This window comes from Moschus berezovskii, chromosome 1, assembly GCF_049115385.1.
Source record: "Moschus berezovskii isolate FMDL1 chromosome 1, NW_MosBer_1.0, whole genome shotgun sequence".
Classification (NCBI taxonomy): domain Eukaryota; kingdom Metazoa; phylum Chordata; class Mammalia; order Artiodactyla; family Moschidae; genus Moschus; species Moschus berezovskii.
In genome coordinates this window covers 111,735,647-111,753,731 of record NC_142460.1, presented here as the reverse complement: position 1 = coordinate 111,753,731, position 18,085 = coordinate 111,735,647, and the positions used below count along the sequence as shown (strand labels likewise).

The 18,085-nt window shown below is 40.7% G+C and overlaps 1 long non-coding RNA gene across 2 annotated transcripts in view; it reads left to right on the top strand.

Moving 5' to 3' along the window:
* LOC148778815 (uncharacterized) overlaps nt 1-18,085 on the top strand; it is a 668,381-nt gene that overhangs the window by 514,637 nt on the left and 135,659 nt on the right. The gene's annotated exons all lie outside the window — the stretch shown is intronic.

The following is an 18,085-nucleotide window of genomic DNA, read 5'->3' as shown; positions in this document are numbered from 1 at the left end:
TGCCCACCACATCCACAGAACATAAGTGATAGGGTTTATATCCCTGGAGGAAAGAGTTTACATGTTTGGTGATCAGTGTACACCTCTTGGCCCTCATCAGCGTCCTCATCAAAACACACCGTGAGGGTAAAAGTCAGATGCTATTTTGTCTACTTGGGTTTCCCTGGTGGCACAGACAGTAAAGAATCCAGCTATAATGCAGAAGACCTGGGTTCGATCCCTGGGTCAGGAAGATCCCCTAGAGAAGTGAGTGGTTACCTACTCCAGTATTCTTGTCTGGAGAATTCCACAGACAGAGGAGCCTGGTGGGCTACAGTCCATGGGGTTACAAAGAATTGGACGCGATTGAGCAACTGACAACTTTCACTTTTCAGATGAGAAAATAGGCCATGAGAGTTTAACCTTACCAAGATCACGTGGATGGTGAACAGAGGAGCCTGGAAGAAAAGCAATCAGTCCTGCAAACCCTAGCATTTCCCACATACTGCTTGGTTTCTAAAGAAAGTCAGCAAGAGTAGCTGACCCATCTGTGTTCTCTCTCTCTTGCCTCCCATTGGTTCTGTGGTCATATCTGTTTTTCATGCCCCATCCTGCACACATTCTAAATCCAGAAGATAAGTTTTGATTGAACACAGTTCTCATAGTTCTGATCTGCATTTGTCACACTTCAGTCTTGAAAAGGCAAAGCTTCTTCCCTCAATTGTGGCGTGCCATCAGCCATCTCTCTGTTGCTTAACTCTTCTACTTTATTTGTCGTTTCGCAAATCTGAATAATGATGCAGCTGTAGCTGTCTTCCCCTAAGGATGATCTCCACTGATATTCTTTCCAGCAGAAAAGCCTCTTTGAAAACGCTTGCTGCAAATAAAGTTGGAAGAAAGATTTTAGAAACCTTCCTAGCTTAAAGGATACCAAGAAAAAAGAATTCAGGTCTAGGAGATCCCAGAAGAATGTCCTCTGCTACTTAGAAACCCTTTCCTTAGGTTCTTTCTTGTCCCACAGTATCTCACTTATTCAATATGTTTTTACCCCAGGTTTTCCCCCAACTCATATTGACCCTTAATCTTGAGCTAAAACATTTTCTCCCTCATTTCAGTGAGGTTTTGCAATTCAACCATTTCATGCACTCTCACATGTGGATTACATTTGTACTATTTAATCATTTCCAAAAAGCCCACAGCCAAGACCAAGCTTGTTAGTAAAACAGACCCAGAGTTCTCTGGGCAGTGTTCATACCAAACTTCATTTTATGAGAAACATAGTGAGGCCTGTTATTAAAATCAAGAGATATTATTTGTTTCAGTGGTCGAAGACTGCAAGAATAATGAAATTATGCAATAATTTCAAGATTTCATTTTGGGTACTCACTTCAGCGTAATGAACTGTATTATATAATGCTGCCGTCATTAAAATAAATCCTTAAAAAAAGACTCAGAGAAGGCCATCAGCCATCATTCCATCAAACTCACCTAACTAAAAGTAAAAGAGGGGATGTGACTTCTGTAGCATCATATACATGGAAATCTCTGACCTATAAAAGAACCATATACTTTATAAGGAGCATTTATTTGAGGTACCTGTGTTTTCTTCACTCTGTGATCCTCTAGGTGTGGTGCTAAAGGGCAGTGAAATATCTTGAGTATTGGAAGCAGAAGGAAGAATGCCCAAACCCAGAGATGTTGAGAATAGTGTGTGTGTTTGTATGTGTATGTGAGAATTCAAGGAGAACAATACAATTTCTGTGTATTCTATACATTGTAAGCTTTTACCACTGTTGTATGGAACACACTTTGCATATTTTTGGGTACAGCTTAATTATTATGATTTTATTTCCGAAACCAAAGATTGTGTTATTCAACCCAATTTACGAATGTGGAAACTGAGCCTAGAGACAGTAGATCATTTCCCCAAGGTCACACAGATAAGTCTTGGCACATCCAGGAGATCGTTCCTGTGATCTAACTGTAAAGCTTGTGCTCTTAACCTGCTATGTACAGTATACTCTCTGTAATTATACATATAGAAATAAACTTGTGGGGGAAAGAAATGTGATACTTGAATTTGACACTGTCTCACAAAGTATATTGCCTATGGTTTCATGTATAAAAGTCAACTGTTAATTTAAAAAACTGATGATGGTTTGGGTTTCATTTGCTCTGAGGCTTGATGCATGCATGTGTACTAAGTCACTTTAGTCATGTCTGACTCTTTGCAACCCCACAGACTATACAGCCCTCCAGGTTCCTCTGTCTATGGAATTCTCCAGGCAAGAATACTGGAGTGGGTTGCCATTCTCCTCTCTAGGGGATCTTCCTGACCCAGGAGGGGTTAAACCTGGGTCTCCTGCATTGTGGACAGATTCTTTACCATCTTCCTTTACCAGGGAAGCCCTGAGGCTGTAGAGCTCATAAAATATAGCTGATTCTTAGAAATGTCTCTCCCTGAAGTATGGAGGTATAAAAATGTTTAAAATGTGTTAAAATTTTGAGATAAATTAGCCATGGATTTATTACACATAATATTTTCAAATGCTCCAAAATTTTGCGGAAGGCTTCACATTTCAGTGATATTTCTTTAAATACAAAGAACTCCATGGAAAATCTTGAGATAAGATTCCTACATTAAGATTTTGCCTCCCCCTTTCTTCTTTGGTTTTGAGAGAAATCAGACTTTGCTCACTTTGTGTTATCACTGACCTTGAAAACATACTTAAGGTAAAAATGATGGCAGAATCAATTCAGAATATTTGAACCTTAGGAGGTGGGGTTTGGCAGAAACATAACCTGTTGAAGAACAAAACTAGATGGTTTTAGGAATCTGTAGGAGTCCCTTGCATCGTCACTTGCTTGCTGCTGCTGCTAAGTCGCTTCAGTTGTGTCTGACTACTTGCTTGCTGCTAAGTCACTTCAGTTGTGTCCGACTCTGTGTGACCCCATAGACGGAAGCCCACCAGGCTCCCCCGTCCCTGGGATTCTCCAGGCAAGAACACTGGAGTGGGTTGCCATTTCCTTCTCCAATGTGTGAAAGTGAAAAGTGAAAGTGAAGTTGCTCAGTCGTGTCCGACCCTTAGCGACCCCACGGACTGCAGCCTACCAGGCTCCTCTGTCCATGGGATTTTCTAGGCAAGAGTACTGGAGTGGCTTGCCATTGCCTTCTCTGCGACTACTTGCTTAGGAAATACTTATTAACGTTTTTGGAAATGACTAAGATCCTTTTGGTTAGACTGGTGATTTCTCTATTTGTGGTTTTGCATTTACTTCTGAGTAATTCCAGATAACAATGGTAAGCCAAAAAATCAGGCAACAAACCCTTTGAGTACACTAGATTTTGCAAATTTAGATGGTATTATGAGAAAAGAATGTCGATCACTCCTGAAAAAGAAAAGGAAGGTTAAACATTTCCACAGCATCATTGGTCTCAAATGCAACTCAGTCTACACTCCTCTCCCAAATTCCATTTGCAGTGTTTGTCATGTGATGTGGGAAATCACTAGGAAGACCTGTGGAGGTGTCGTACGTCAATAACTGCTTCAGATGGCCAGACACTTAAGTTTATTTTCTCAGTGACTCCCATCACCAGTGAGTGAGCTAGGAGAGACATCACTGCTCGCATTTCACAGAAAAGTTCACAGAGATGTTAATAACATATTCAATATATATGAATAGCAATAGTATCATCAGGAGTTGACTCTAAGATTGCTTCATTCCAAAGTCCAGCCTCTTTTCACTTTTCACCACAACACTCTACATTTCATGAATGTTTCTAGTGACTATTTTATACTTGTGTCCTTCTTTTAGAAGAGTGTGAGACTATAAGGTTTGAATGAAACAGTAACATTGAATAGGCAAGGTAAGATTGAGCCATTTATAGGCTCAACTGGAGATTTCATAAATAGCCACAATTGACAGATTTCAACTGCAGACAGATGGTAGTTTTGGCTAGGATCAGCTCAATTCCTCGAAGGTAGTTCTGGGCTACCAGAGCTGGTCTGCTCTACACTCCTTTGGGCTGGCTCAGCGTGGAGTGCGATGAGGAGGTTTCATCTGGCTGGACTGAATCTTAATATCTCACAATGTCAGAACAGAAATGTAAGGAAAACTAATATACTTTGGATGTTACTTTCTCTTCCTAGAGATATCATCACAAAGGGATCTGGAATGTAGGTTGAAGAGATATATACTTGAAATTCCTATCTTCTCTCAGTGATTATTGATACTTGTGGCCAGCACAGATTCAACTTATTTTTAGATCAAATGTACAACTGGTAAACGAACTATATTTTAGGCTTGAATTAAACTCATTTTTCCTTCCAGTCTGTCACAAATCTAATTGATTGGGCACCTTTCCACTTCATATTCTTGTTTATTTAGAGGAAATATAATCCATATGTTTCACATTCATTTATATTTAATTCATCGAAGTGCTATTTGGCAATCAGCATTTGGTGTCTCCTAGAAGATAAGGAAATGGCAACCCACTCCAGTGTTCTTGCCTGGAGAATCCCAGGGATGGGGGAGCCTGGTGGGCTTCCGTCTATGGGGTCACACAGAGTCGGACACGACTGAAGTGACTTAGCAGCAGCAGCAGCAGAAGATTCTTGAGGTGCTTTTGATAAGATTTAGTTCTTCTAATCAGGACATGGAGAAGGGCATGGCAACCTACTCCATTATTCTTGCCTGGAGAACCCCATGGACGAAGGATCATGGTGGGCTACAGTCCATGGGGTCGCAAAGAGTTGGACACGACTGAAGTGACTTAGCATGCACACACGCAATCAGGACATAGTATGATGTCTGGAGAGAAACAAAGTTCCCAAAGGGCTCTAGGTCAGCTCAAAGCTCCATTCAAAACTGGTTATGAAAGACTGAGTTTAGAAGAGTTCTTTTGTACAATTCATTGCTCTCTGAAACAGCCAGGAGAGATTGTTGGATAAAAGGTTACTGGACTCCTCAAACAGCTTGGTTTAATGTTTATCATCTAGCCACAAATGAACAGATTAATAAATATACTATTTTACTTATGCACTATATACTAAACATTATGTGCTCTGCATACATAGTAAGTAGAACATTAAGGATTTGACTACATACAAGTTAAAAGCATATGATTAACTGGTAAGTGATATTGGCAACAAATGTGCCAAAGGCTATTATATTTAATAAATGAAAAAGTATATTTGAAAATAATAATGTAAATATCCCACTAGAAAAATGAATATGACAGAAGGAAAAACATGTAAACACACACATATAAATGGGAAATTAACGTGTAAAAAATTTGGTTTTATTAATACTCAAATGATGCAAATTAAAATAAAATGAGATATAATTTTTAAACTAGCAAATTCGCAAAATAATGTTAAAACATTAAATGCTACCAAGAGTTTTTTTTTGTTTTTTTAAATAATCTGCAGGATGAATTGCAAACTGGTATAATTTTCCTAGGAATGCATTTAACAATATGAATAACATTCTTAAAAGTTCATGTCCTTTCATGCAATAATTTTATTTCTAGGAATCTATCCAAAGTTGTGGGCAAAGATTTATATGCAAAAGTATTTATTGCAATGCTGTTTCTAATATTGAAAATAAAAAAGCCAACTTTTCTAATAATGGAATTAAGTTATGGTTAAACAGGGTACATTGCATAAACTATTATTCATTTACTAATATTACACTATGGCATTTAATGTCATGAGGAAATGCTATTGTATAAATGAGCAAAAACAGAAAATGAAACTCATATATGAGTCCAACTTTGCAAAAATAAAACCAGACACACAAATGCATGAAAATATATATTAAGAGAAACCAGTTGTTATCAATTATGTGATTTTATTTTTATTCTTTATAATTTTCTGCCTTTTAAAAATAATGAGCTTGTGTTAATTTTATAATCATAAAACATTAAACATTGCTTATAGTGAAGGAATTCTTTGAATTTCCAATAAGCTAAAGCAGTAGAAATAGTATATTCATAAAAAACTCATATGGTATTCTTTGGGATTTTTGATGTCCGTTAAATAACTCTTCTTTTCTCATGTTTTCATGGCAATAGTGGAGCCATCTTTGAAAAGATTTATAAATGAAGCTTTGTCTTCATACAAAATTGGTAATCTAGAAGAAAAAGCATTCACTCTACCTTGTCAGTTAGAAAAAAGCTCCTACAATTCATGTTAGAAGAATTTTCTGATTTCTGAATAAAATTTAGTTGGAAATTTCTTTAGGTACCTTAAGGTGAGTTCAGTTCAGTCGCTCAGTCAGGTCCGACTCTTAGCAACCCCATGGACTGCAGCATGCCAGGCTTCCCTGTCCACCACCAACTCCCTTGGCTTAAAGGGAAAATAGTTATTTGAATAAGCCAGTTATCTTAAATAAAACATTTTACATCTTTTCAGAAGGCATTTTCCCCATGAGTTTAGACTTGATTGACTTTATTTATCTACCTCATTAGGGAGAAGGGAATTTGGATGCACAGCATAAGAAGATATAGTTGAGAAATTGGAAACTTGTTACAAACAAAATCTAGTTTGAAGAGACAACATGACATGGGAGTGAATTAAAACCTGGGGTTGCATTTTAGTTCTGCCACCTCAAAGACATGTGAGTTTGTTCCATCAGGCTATAGTTCTCATCTACCTCAAAGGGTTCTTGTGAGGAATACATGTATATGTGTGAATTGTTTTTGTTATCATAGAATCTATGGAAGATGGTACTAGTAATCAGGCTTTTGTTTTATCTTAATATTGATGAGTTGGACCAGAAGTTTCTTGGTAGAAGTTATCGAAACTTGGTAGAAGTCACTGAAACTTTCACTCCAATCTTTACAAATGTCCCCAGAAATTTTAATTTAAGCTAAGAAATATGGATGCCATACTTTTTGTTTGCTGGTAGTCCTACTGTCCAATCGCTCTGAATGCCCTGAAGATCAGATATTCTTTAAAATATATGTTTTTATATTTAAAGTAAACTCTAAAAGAAATAGGCCACACATCTATCTATTTTATAGCCACCTCATGTCTGTGTGCACCTTAATTTAAAAATAAATCAACCAGCTGAATGTAATATTTGTGAAGAAAGCTTATAATTTTATAATTTTGGAAAGTTAGAAATAAAAAGTGCTCTGGATCAAAGTGTGTAGTGAAGAAGCCATGTCTCAGCTCGAGGAGCTAGTGGATGGGCTTGCAGAGAGAGACCCTCCAGGGAAAGTGGAGTCTGCCTGTGGGAAAAGCAGTTGACAACTATTTGTCACAACAACCCACAGTAGGATATTTTTTGACCACACTGCGAGGCTTGTGGGATCTCAGTTCCCTGACCAGGGTTCAAGTCTGGACCCTTGGCAGTGAGAACACAGAGTCCTAAACACTGTGCTGCAAGGGAATTCCCCCACGACTGGATTTTAAACCCCAGGCAGTAGATGTTGGACAACCCCAGCCAAGGAGAACCAAGAGTTATCAGTTTAAATTCATGAAGTGACAAAGACATTTCTGGAAAAATTAATTGAGCTTTTTTTTCCTTGATAGCAGATTCAAATAAAAGGTCAGGAATGCTCATAGACACTGAGGCAGGCCAGATGTAGAGGGAAAACCAGGACCTCTTGTTTGCTTCTTTGTTGATGCTTCCTGTAAGTTGAATTTGGGTTTCTTAATAAGAACTTACATTTTGTTTAATTTCTGTTCTTACTGAGGTTTCTTTTTGTGTGATAAGAAACTATAAGCATAATTTTCTTAATAATGACTAATTTTTTATGAATATAAACTTCAAGTGGGAAGTATTTATTCTATTTTAAAAATATGAATTGAGTAACATGACAAAGAGCATTGTGCCACTCCAGAGATTCATTATAGAATTAGTGAGCTTCTGGAATATTTCAATCTAGAAGCCGTTAACAGGAAGGAGATGAGGTGGCAGAGCCGGGGTGGGGCAGGTTGGCATGGGACATTAGAACCTGAGTAAGGTGGAGGCATCCTCGTGAAGGTGGGGGAACTGTGGCAGCATCGGGAGATTGAGTACATATAGGGAGACTGACGGAGAAGGCAATGGCAAGCCACTCCAGTACTCTTGCCTAGAAAATCCCATGGATGGAGGAGCCTGGTAGGCTGCAGTCCATGGGGTCGCTAAGGGTCGGACACGACTGAAGTGACTTAACAGCAGCAGCAGCAGCAGGGAGACTGACTCAATAAGTAAATAAGTTAATAATGGTTTTATGCTATTTAAGAAGAAAGTTATAAACTTAGTAAAGGAAAAAAATGCAATAAACGTGTGATATTAGATGGGAATCAGAGGTCTGCTGTGCTCATGGTTACACACACACACTCACACACACAACCTTTTAGCTTCCTAGCTCTGGTCACTGAGAGGCCCCCAGAGCCCTGGCCTCCCAGTCGCAATAAGCACACCTGGTGGCCAAATCTTGATTTCAAAGAACCATTCTTTAATAAAAGAAGTTGTGATTGTTTGGAGAAATGACTGATTCCAGGACTGGGCCAGGGAAGGTATAAAAGAAACCTGGAATATCTTATTGTCCTAGGATGTAGGAAGTGCTCGAAGGATGGTGGAATATGATGACAGAAACCTCTTTGAAAGGACTCACATGAGCACTGGATAATCTGAACTTCAAAATAGATAATCTTAGTAAAGGATTATAACTCATTGAATAAAATAGGCTCCTTGAGTCCATACTAATACATCAATGGATAAATAAATTGAGAAAGGTGGATGCTGACTAATGAATGTAGAAAGAATATTTACATTAGAAAATTACCATTCGGCAACCATTACAGTAGTAACTAAGCCAAGAAACATCTACGAGTATTAGAACTAAGGGAGTAAAAGCTTGATGAGGAGAAAATACAGTCTCAAAGAAGTACCTAGTATGAAGTATTTACATATTAATAAAAAAGAGTAACTTGAATAAACCTGGGCGATACCATCTTAATCCAATTATCAAAGTTAGTTCAGTTCAGTTCAGTTCAGTCGCTCAGTCGTGTCCGACTCTCTGCGACCCCATGAATCACAGCACGCCAGGCCTCCCTGTCCATCACCAACTCCCGGAGTACACTCAAACTCATGTCCACAGAGTCGGTGATGCCATCCAGCCATCTCATTCTCCGTCGTCCCCTTCTCCTCCCGCCCCCAACCTTTCCCAGCATCAGAGTCTTTTCCAGTGAGTCAACTCGTCGCATGAGGTGGCCAAAGTATTGCAGTTTCAGCTTTAGCATCAGTCCCTCCAATGAACATCCAGGATTGATCTCCTTTAGAATGGACTGGTTGGATCTCCTTGCAGTATAAGGGACTCTCAAGAGTCTTCTCCAGCACCACAGTTCAAAAGCATCGATTCTTCGGCGATCAGCCTTCTTCACAGTCCAACTCTCACATCCATACATGACCACGGGAAAAACCATTGCCTTGACTAGACGGACCTTGGTTGGCAAAGTAATGTCTCTGCTTTTTAATATACTATCAAGGTTGGTCATAACTTTCCTTCCGAGGAGCAAGCGTCTTTTAATTTCATGGCTGCAATCAGCATCTGCAGTGATTTTGGAGCCCAAAAAAACAAAGTCTGACACTGTTTCCACTGTTTTTCCATCTATTTCCCATGAAGTGATGGGACCAGATGCCATGATCTTTGTTTTCTGAATGTTGAGCTTCAAGCCAACCTTTTCACTCTCCTCTTTCACTTTCATCAAGAGGCTTTTGAGTTCCTCTTCACTTTCTGCCATAAGGGTAGTGTCATCTGCATATCTGAGGTTATTGATATTTCTCCCGGCAATCTTGATTCCAGCTTGTGCTTCTTCCAGCCCAGCGTTCCTCATGATGTACTCTGCATATAAGTTAAATAAGCAAGGTGACAATATACAACCTTGACGTACACCTTTTCCTATTTGGAACCAGTCTGTTGTTCCATGTCCAATTCTAACAGTTGCTTCCTGACCTGCATACAGGTTTCTCAAGAGGCAGGTCAGGTGGTCTGGGATTCCCATCTCTTTCAGAATGTTCCACAGTTTATTGTGATCCACACAGTCAAAGGCTTTGGCATAGTCAATGAAGCAGAAATAGATATTTTTCTGAAACTCTCTTGCTTTCTCCATGATCCAGCGGATGTTGGCAATTTGATCTCTGGTGCCTCTGCCTTTTCTAAAACCTGCTTGAACATCTGGGAGTTCACGGTTTACATACTGCTGAAGCCTGGCTTGGAGAATTTTGAGCATGACTTTACTAGCGTGTGAGATGAGTGCAATTGTGCGGTAGTTTGAGCATTCTTTGGCATTGCCTTTCTTTGGGATTGGAATGAAGACTGACCTCTTCCAGTCCTGTGGCCACTGCTGAGTTTTCCAAATCTGCTGGCATATTGAGTGCAGCACTTTCACAGCATCATCTTTCAAGACTTGAAATAGCTCAACTGGAATTCCATCACCTCCACTAGCTTTGTTAGTAGTGATGCTTTCTAAGGCCCACTTGACTTCACATTCCAAGATGTCTGTTAACCTTACCAGAAAAAAGACACAAGAAATTGTGACCACTTTATAGGACTTCTGAGACTTTACTGCCAAAGATATACAACCTTGATCTAATCATGAGAAAACATCAGGCAGACTCAAATTGAGGGACATTCTACAAATAACTGGCAAGCAATTTTCAAAGTGTCGAGGACTTGGATATTATAGAAAGACAGGAGTCACTCCATACTGAAGGAGACTAGAGACATAAAGCGCAGTCGCTTCTCCTTACCTTGGACGAGGTCACCCCTCCTGACCTTGAACGTGGAGTAGCTCCTCTTGGCCCTTCTGTGCCCATGCAGCCGCCATTTCTTGAATGTGGGGTTGCTCCTCTCTGCTGCCACCGCTGACCTCGGGTGCCGGGTAGCTCCTCTCGGCCGCTCCTGCACCGTTGCAGCCTGGCGCTCTCCGTCGCCGCCCCTGAACCCTTATGGCAGAAAGTGAAGAGGAACTCAAAAGCCTCTTGATGAAAGTGAAAGAGGAGAGTGAAAAAGTTGGCTTAAAGCTCAACATTCAGAAAACTAAGATCATGGCATCCAGTCCCATCACTTAATGGGAAATAGATGGGGAAACATTGGAAATAGTGTCAGACTTTATTTTGGGGAGCTCCAAAATCACTGCAGATGGTGATTGCAGTCATGAAATTAAAAGATGCTTACTCCTTGGAAGGAAAGTTGTGACCAGCCTAGATAGCATATTAAAAAGCAGAGCCATTACTTTGCCAACAAAGGTCCGTCTAGTCAAAGTTATGGTTTTTCCAGTGGTCATGTATGGATATGAGAGTTGGACTGTGAAGAAAGCTGAGCGCCGAAGAATTGATGCTTTTGAACTGTGGTGCTGGAGAAGACTCTTGAGAGTCCCTTGGACTGCAAGGAGATCCAACCAGTCCATCCTAAAGGAGATCAGTGCTGGGTATTCATTGGAAGGACTGATGCTAAAGCTGAAACTCCAATACTTTGGCTACCTCATGCGACGTGTTGACTCACTGGAAAAGACTTTGATGCTGGGAGGGATTGGGGGCAGAAGGAGAAGGGGACAACAGAGAATGAGGTGGCTGGATGGCATCACCGACTCAATGGACATGAGTTTGGGTGAACTCTGGGAGTTGGTGATGGACAGGGAGGCCTGGCGTGCTGTGATTCATGGGGTCGCAAAGACTCAGACATGACTGAGCAACTGAACTGAACTGAACTGAAGAGACTCAAAGAACTAGATGTTTAAGTCTGTACTGGATCCTTTTGCTATGAAGAACATTATTGGAAAAATCAGTGAAAATTGAATGGGGTCTGATATTAGATATTTTGCTGTTGTTCAGTCACCAAGTGGTGTCTAACTCTTTGCGACCCCATGAACTGCAGCACGCCAGGCTTCTCTGTCCTTCACTATCTCCTGGAGTTTGCTCAAACTCATGTCAATGATACCATCCAACCATGTCATCCTCTGTCACCCCCTTCTTCTCCTGCCCTCAGTCTCTCCCAACATTAAGGTCTTTTCCAGTGAGTTGGCTCTTCGCATCAGGTGGCCAAAGTATTGGAGCTTCAGTCCTTCCAATGATTATTCAGGGTTGAATAATCAGGTTTTCTTTAAGATTGACTGGTATATTAGAGACACTAGTCATGTATCATGTTAATTTCCCCATTTCAATGGCTTTATTTTAATTATGCAGAAGAATGCCTTTGTCTGGAGAAAATTTATGCTAAATTCTTGAGGAGTTATATGATAGTATGTTGGTAACTTTAAAATGGTTTAGGAAAAAACAATTTTTGTACTGTGTTTGCAGCATTTTTGTAATTCTAAAGTAATTTCAAAATAAAAATTAGCTTTAGTATGAAAAAAATGAATAAGAAGTGCCCTTTGTCCTCAGAGAGGCTATTGCATAGTTGAAGGGCCATGACAACAAAGGTGAAGTCAGCAGGGTAAAGAGGGAGGCAGGTCTGGTGACATTGTTACTTTTTGGGCTCTGGAGCCAAATGGCCCATCTTCAATAGTAGTCCTGCTGTTACCAGCCAGGAGATCTTATGGGGATGGAACAAAGTTTGAGGGACTCAGTTTTCTTCTCTATAAAAAGCGGATGATGATTGTATAACCTTATAGGGTAATGTGAAGTTTATAGAGCATAAGGCAAGTGCATAATACATGATAGCAATTATATTACTGAACGCTGGGCTGGAAGAAGCACAAGCTGGAATCAAGATTACCGGGAGAAATATCAATAACCTCAGATATGCAGATGACACTACCCTTATGGCAGAAAGTGAAGAGGAACTCAAAAGCCTCTTGATGAAAGTGAAAGAGGAGAGTGAAAAGGTTGGCTTGAAGCTCAACATTCAGAAAACAAAGATCATGGCATCCGGTCCCATCACTTCATGGGAAATAGATGGAAAAACAGTGGAAATAGTGTCAGACTTTATTTTTTTGGGCTCCAAAATCACTGCAGATGCTGATTGCAGCCATGAAATTAAAAGACGCTTGCTCCTTGGAAGGAAAGTTATGACTAACCTTGATAGTATATTAAAAAGCAGAGACATTACTTTGCCAACCAAGGTCCGTCTAGTCAAGGCAATGGTTTTTCCTGTGGTCATGTATGGATGTGAGAGTTGGACTGTGAAGAAGGCTGATCGCCGAAGAATCGATGCTTTTGAACTGTGGTGCTGGAGAAGACTCTTGAGAGTCCCTTATACTGCAAGGAGATCCAACCAGTCCATTCTAAAGGAGATCAATCCTGGATGTTCATTGGAGGGACTGATGCTAAAGCTGAAATTGCAATACTTTGGCCACCTCATGCGACGAGTTGACTCACTGGAAAAGACTCTGATGCTGGGAAAGGTTGGGGGCGGGAGGAGAAGGGGACGACGGAGAATGAGATGGCTGGATGGCATCACCGACTCTGTGGACATGAGTTTGAGTGAACTCCCGGAGTTGGTGATGGACAGGGAGGCCTGGCGTGCTGTGATTCATGGGGTCGCGGAGAGTCGGACACAACTGAGCTACTGAACTGAACTGAACTATTGGCAATTAAACTCGTGATTATTTGTAGTCAGAGAGATGCATCTAAATTCAAGTCCTGCCACTTTCTATGTGACCTTGAGAAAGTTACTCATTTTTCTAAGGCTCAAGTTCTCCACTGAAAACAGAAATAATTATCATGTTAATGAGTGCCAGTAACAGAGTAGGTGTGAGAATTAAGTAAGATAATGCAAAATGCTTAGCACTTTCTAAGCACTTTATAAATGTGTTATTGTCACATAAATACAAGATGAAATATTAATAGCATAAATTCCATCAGATAAATTAAAAGCATGTGGCAGTTCTGAGAAGAAGGAAAAACCATCTGGGTAGAAGTAAGGGAAAAGCACTAGTTTGTAGAATTCTCTGGAACAACTGAGAAGTTTTTACTCTGGTTAATAAGGCTAGAAATAGGGCAGGAGCAGTAGGAAAGAGGAAGAAGGAATGTGGTGGTCAAGGGAGAAACAGGAGTCATTTGTGATCTCTCAGCATTAATAGACAACATGCAGCCAGGAAGGAAGAGCCAGTGTGTGGAAAAGACACTGGATTAAAGTGTTGAGGGGATGCTAGCAGGAAATTAAATTGGCCCTAGAGAGAGATTTCTTCTCTAGAGAAAAGGAGACTGGAATGAGCAAGCGTAGATGCTGAGCTGATGATGGAAGTCTATGAGTGAATGAGATTTCCAAGGACTGCCCAAGAGATAAGCAAGGAGGAGCTAGGGGCAGAACCAGGGAAAGTGCCTTCATTTAGGGAGCTGAAGGGAGGATGGGAGTGTTGGGGAGGTGTGAGGGTGAGGAAGAGAGAGAAGTGGTGAATGAATTAGGAAGATACTAAGTAAGAGGCAACGGACTAGCTTTGTTCAGAGAAAGAATGCAGAGGATTGAGAAGAATAAAGGGTGGGAGAAGGATACTGTATTGGTTACTTAGCTGGTTGTTGCCAAGTTACAGGAAGGAAGTAAAAGCCAGACTCCCAGGGGTTAAGTGCCAGGGAGAGCATATCTGAGTAAAGGGGCAGGACTCAGAGGAAACTTCTTGAGGGGATTCTGATGCCAAGGAAGACATACCAGGAAGCAGATAAGCTTTCAGTTTCAATTCCCTCACTCTCCCAGACCTTTCCCAGGCCCTAGGATCTACTAGCAGTGCCTTTCTATGGTTATGTAATCTGTAAAACTTACACACTTGAGATATTTGACTTAGTCTGTTCAGGCTACTTTAACAAAATCCCCCAGATTAGGTGGCTTAAACAACAGAAATGTATTTATCACAGTTCTGCAGGCTGTGCACTCCAGTCAGTACCAACATGGTCAGGTGGAGCCCTCTTCCTGGTGTGCAAGACAGCATCCTGTCTCCCTGTTTTCTCACAGCGTGGGAGTGGGAGGGATGAAGGAGAGAGGGAAAGAGAGAGATCCTCTTGTGTAAAAGCACTAGTTTTAGGGATCTCTTGGTGGTCCAGTGATTAAGAGTTCACGTTCCACTGCAAGTGGTGTGCGTTCAATCCCTCGCCAGGGAGGTATATGATTTGCAGTTAAAAAATAAAAACAGAAAACAGAAACAATATTGTAACAAATTCAATAAAAAGTTTAAAAAATGATCCACATCAAAAAAATCTTTAGAAAAGCATTAGTCTCATTAGGAGATCCCCACCCTCATGACCTAATCTAGCCTAATTTCTTCCCAAAGCACCAGCTTCTAAATACCATCACACTGGATATTAGGCTTTCAACACAGGAATTTTGGAGGAAGACAAACATTCAGTCCATGCCAATGTTTAAGTACAGTAAAAGACTACTGTATCTTTCTGTTCAGGCCCTGCTTTACTCACAGTTCCCCTTTGTTGTGAATGGCATTTGAGTATCTGCTTAGGCAACTAGGGTTAGGGTGTATGGGGATATACTGCGAAGTTCACATAGAGGTAACATATAGTTAAGTTACTACTAATAGTCTCAGGAATTCTTCCTCCACCCACTGGGGCCTGACTCATCCAGGGATGACACCAAGTGTGAATGTGCCTTTTGACACCTGGCATTAGGAAAACTGTGGAGGAGAAAAGGTTTGAAATGCATAGAACCGGAAGCTAGTTTGTGAAACGTCCTTTTAATTATGAGATGTGTGAAATTGCAAGAAGAGGATCCGTTTTTTGTCAAGGCCCAGTCAAAATGCATGTTCTCCCCTATCAGATAAGATAACCTAAAATTCATAATATACCTCTGTGATGAGACATCAGTGACAAACTGGTTAGTGAGTTGTCAGTTCAAAGAAGATTTAAAATTAGTCATAGCACACACACAAAATTTTTTGAAATGTTCTGAAATCTTTCAACTCAGGATTGAAAGAAACTTGATAAAGAATTTTTACAAATTGGAGAAAAAAATTCTGCAAGCTTACATATTACCAGTAATGGAGTAGGAAGCTAAAACTTTCTGTACTGTAAAAATGAATACATTAAAAAAAATTAACTATACTGGAAAAACAGATTGAATCTTTGCCAAATAAGAAAGCAATCAAAGAGAATGCAGATTAAAAAATGAGAGGGAAAATGTTGCAGAGACCAGACAGTTAATAAATAATTGTTTATTTATTATATTATTTTTATATGTATTACACTATTTTTAATATAAGGCAATGGTTTTCCCGTGGTCATGTATGGATGTGAGAGTTGGACTGTGAAGAAAGCTGATCGCCGAAGAATCGATGCTTTTGAACTGTGGTGTTGGAGAAGACTCTTGAGAGTCCCTTATACTGCAAGGAGATCCAACCAGTCCATTCTAAAGGAGATCAATCCTGGATGTTCATTGGAGGGACTGATGCTAAAGCTGAAACTCCAATACTTTGGCCACCTCATGAGACGAGTTGACTCACTGGAAAAGACTCTGATGCTGGGAAAGGTTGGGGGCGGGAGGAGAAGGGGACGACGGAGAATGAGATGGCTGGATGGCATCACCGACTCTGTGGACATGAGTTTGAGTGTACTCCGGGAGTTGGTGATGGACAGGGAGGCCTGGCGTGCTGTGATTCATGGGGTCGCGGAGAGTCGGACACGACTGAGCGACTGAACTGAACTGAACTGACTGAATATATTTGTAGTGTTTGTTTTTTAAAATTGTAATTTGTTGCATTGTTCTCATTCTAAGTAAATATTCACTTTTGTGCTTCTGTTTATAAGTTTGAATTCTTTATTTTATTTTTTCTTTTATAATAAATTAGAAAAAAATAAAGAACAAACCCTTGTGTCGAGGGCTGACTTTCAATAGATCGCAGCGAGGGAGCTGCTCTGCTACGTATGAAACCCCGACCCAGAAGCAGGTCGTCTACGAATGGTTTAGCACCAGGTTCCCCACGAACATGTGGTGCGTGACGGACGAGGGGGCGGCCGCCTTTCCGGTCGCGCCCCGTGTCCCAGGACGAAGGGCTCTCTGCACCGGAGACAGGTCCCGACGGCGGGCACGCTGCGCCGCGCCCCGACGGACGCGGGTGAATTCTTTATTTTAAACAGCCCTCCTACCCCCAAATTGTATAACCTGCAGGCCCCACAAAACCTGGATCTTCCTCATATAACAACTGTGCTTTTTTCCTTAGGTTTACTCATGCTTGAACAGAAAATCTAGGATGTCAGCTTTGGGCTAAAATAGATATTAAATATTTTTCATCATTAGTAATTTTTAGATGAGAGATGGCCTGATCATTTTACAGGCAAAAGGGAAGGAGCTAGCTGGAAGTTATTCAGTCACTAAGTTGTGTCCGACTCTTTGCCACCCCATGGACTGCAGCACGCAAGGCTTCCCTGTCCCTCACTATCTCCCACAGTTTTCTCAGATTCATGTCCTTTGAGTTGATGATGCTATCTAACTATCTCATCCTCTGCCTCCCCCTTCTCCTTTTGCCTTCAGTGTTCCCCAGCATCAGGATCTTTTCCAATGAGTCAGCTCTTTGCATCAGGTGGCCAAAGTATTGAAGCTTTAGCTTCAGCATCAGTCCTCTTCATGAATATTCAAGGTTGATTTCTTTTAGGATTGACTGATTTGATCTTTTTGCTGTCCAAAGGACTCTCAAGAGTCTTCTCCAGCACAACTAGAAAGCATCAATTCTTCAGCATTCAGCCTTCTTTATAGTCCAACTCTCACATCCTTACATGACTACTAGAAAAACCGTAGTTTGACTATATGGACCTTTGCTGGCAAAGTGATGTCTTTGCTTTTTAATATGCTATCTAGGTTTGTCATAGTTTTCCTTCCTGGGAGCAAGTGTCTTTTAATTTCATGGCTAAAATACCACTGTGACAAGGACATTGTTGGAGCAGATCTTATTTTGTGAGGGTGGGTTGGACAGAGTTGAGAGAACAGCCTTCAAAAGCAGGCACAGACAGTAGTGAAGAACGAGAGGGAGTAGACTATGAATCAGCGTGGAGGGCGGAAGGGGTGTTCCAGTCCAATGACTTTAATCTTCCAGTTCGTGACGGAGGCCAGGTTGTCACCTAAGTACCAGAAGTGGGTGGTTTTAGGGATTTCCAATGCTTGAGCATGTCATTAAGAACTGTTTTGCAAACTGAAACTGTGAAACAGAAGTGATGAACCTGTTCTCATCTT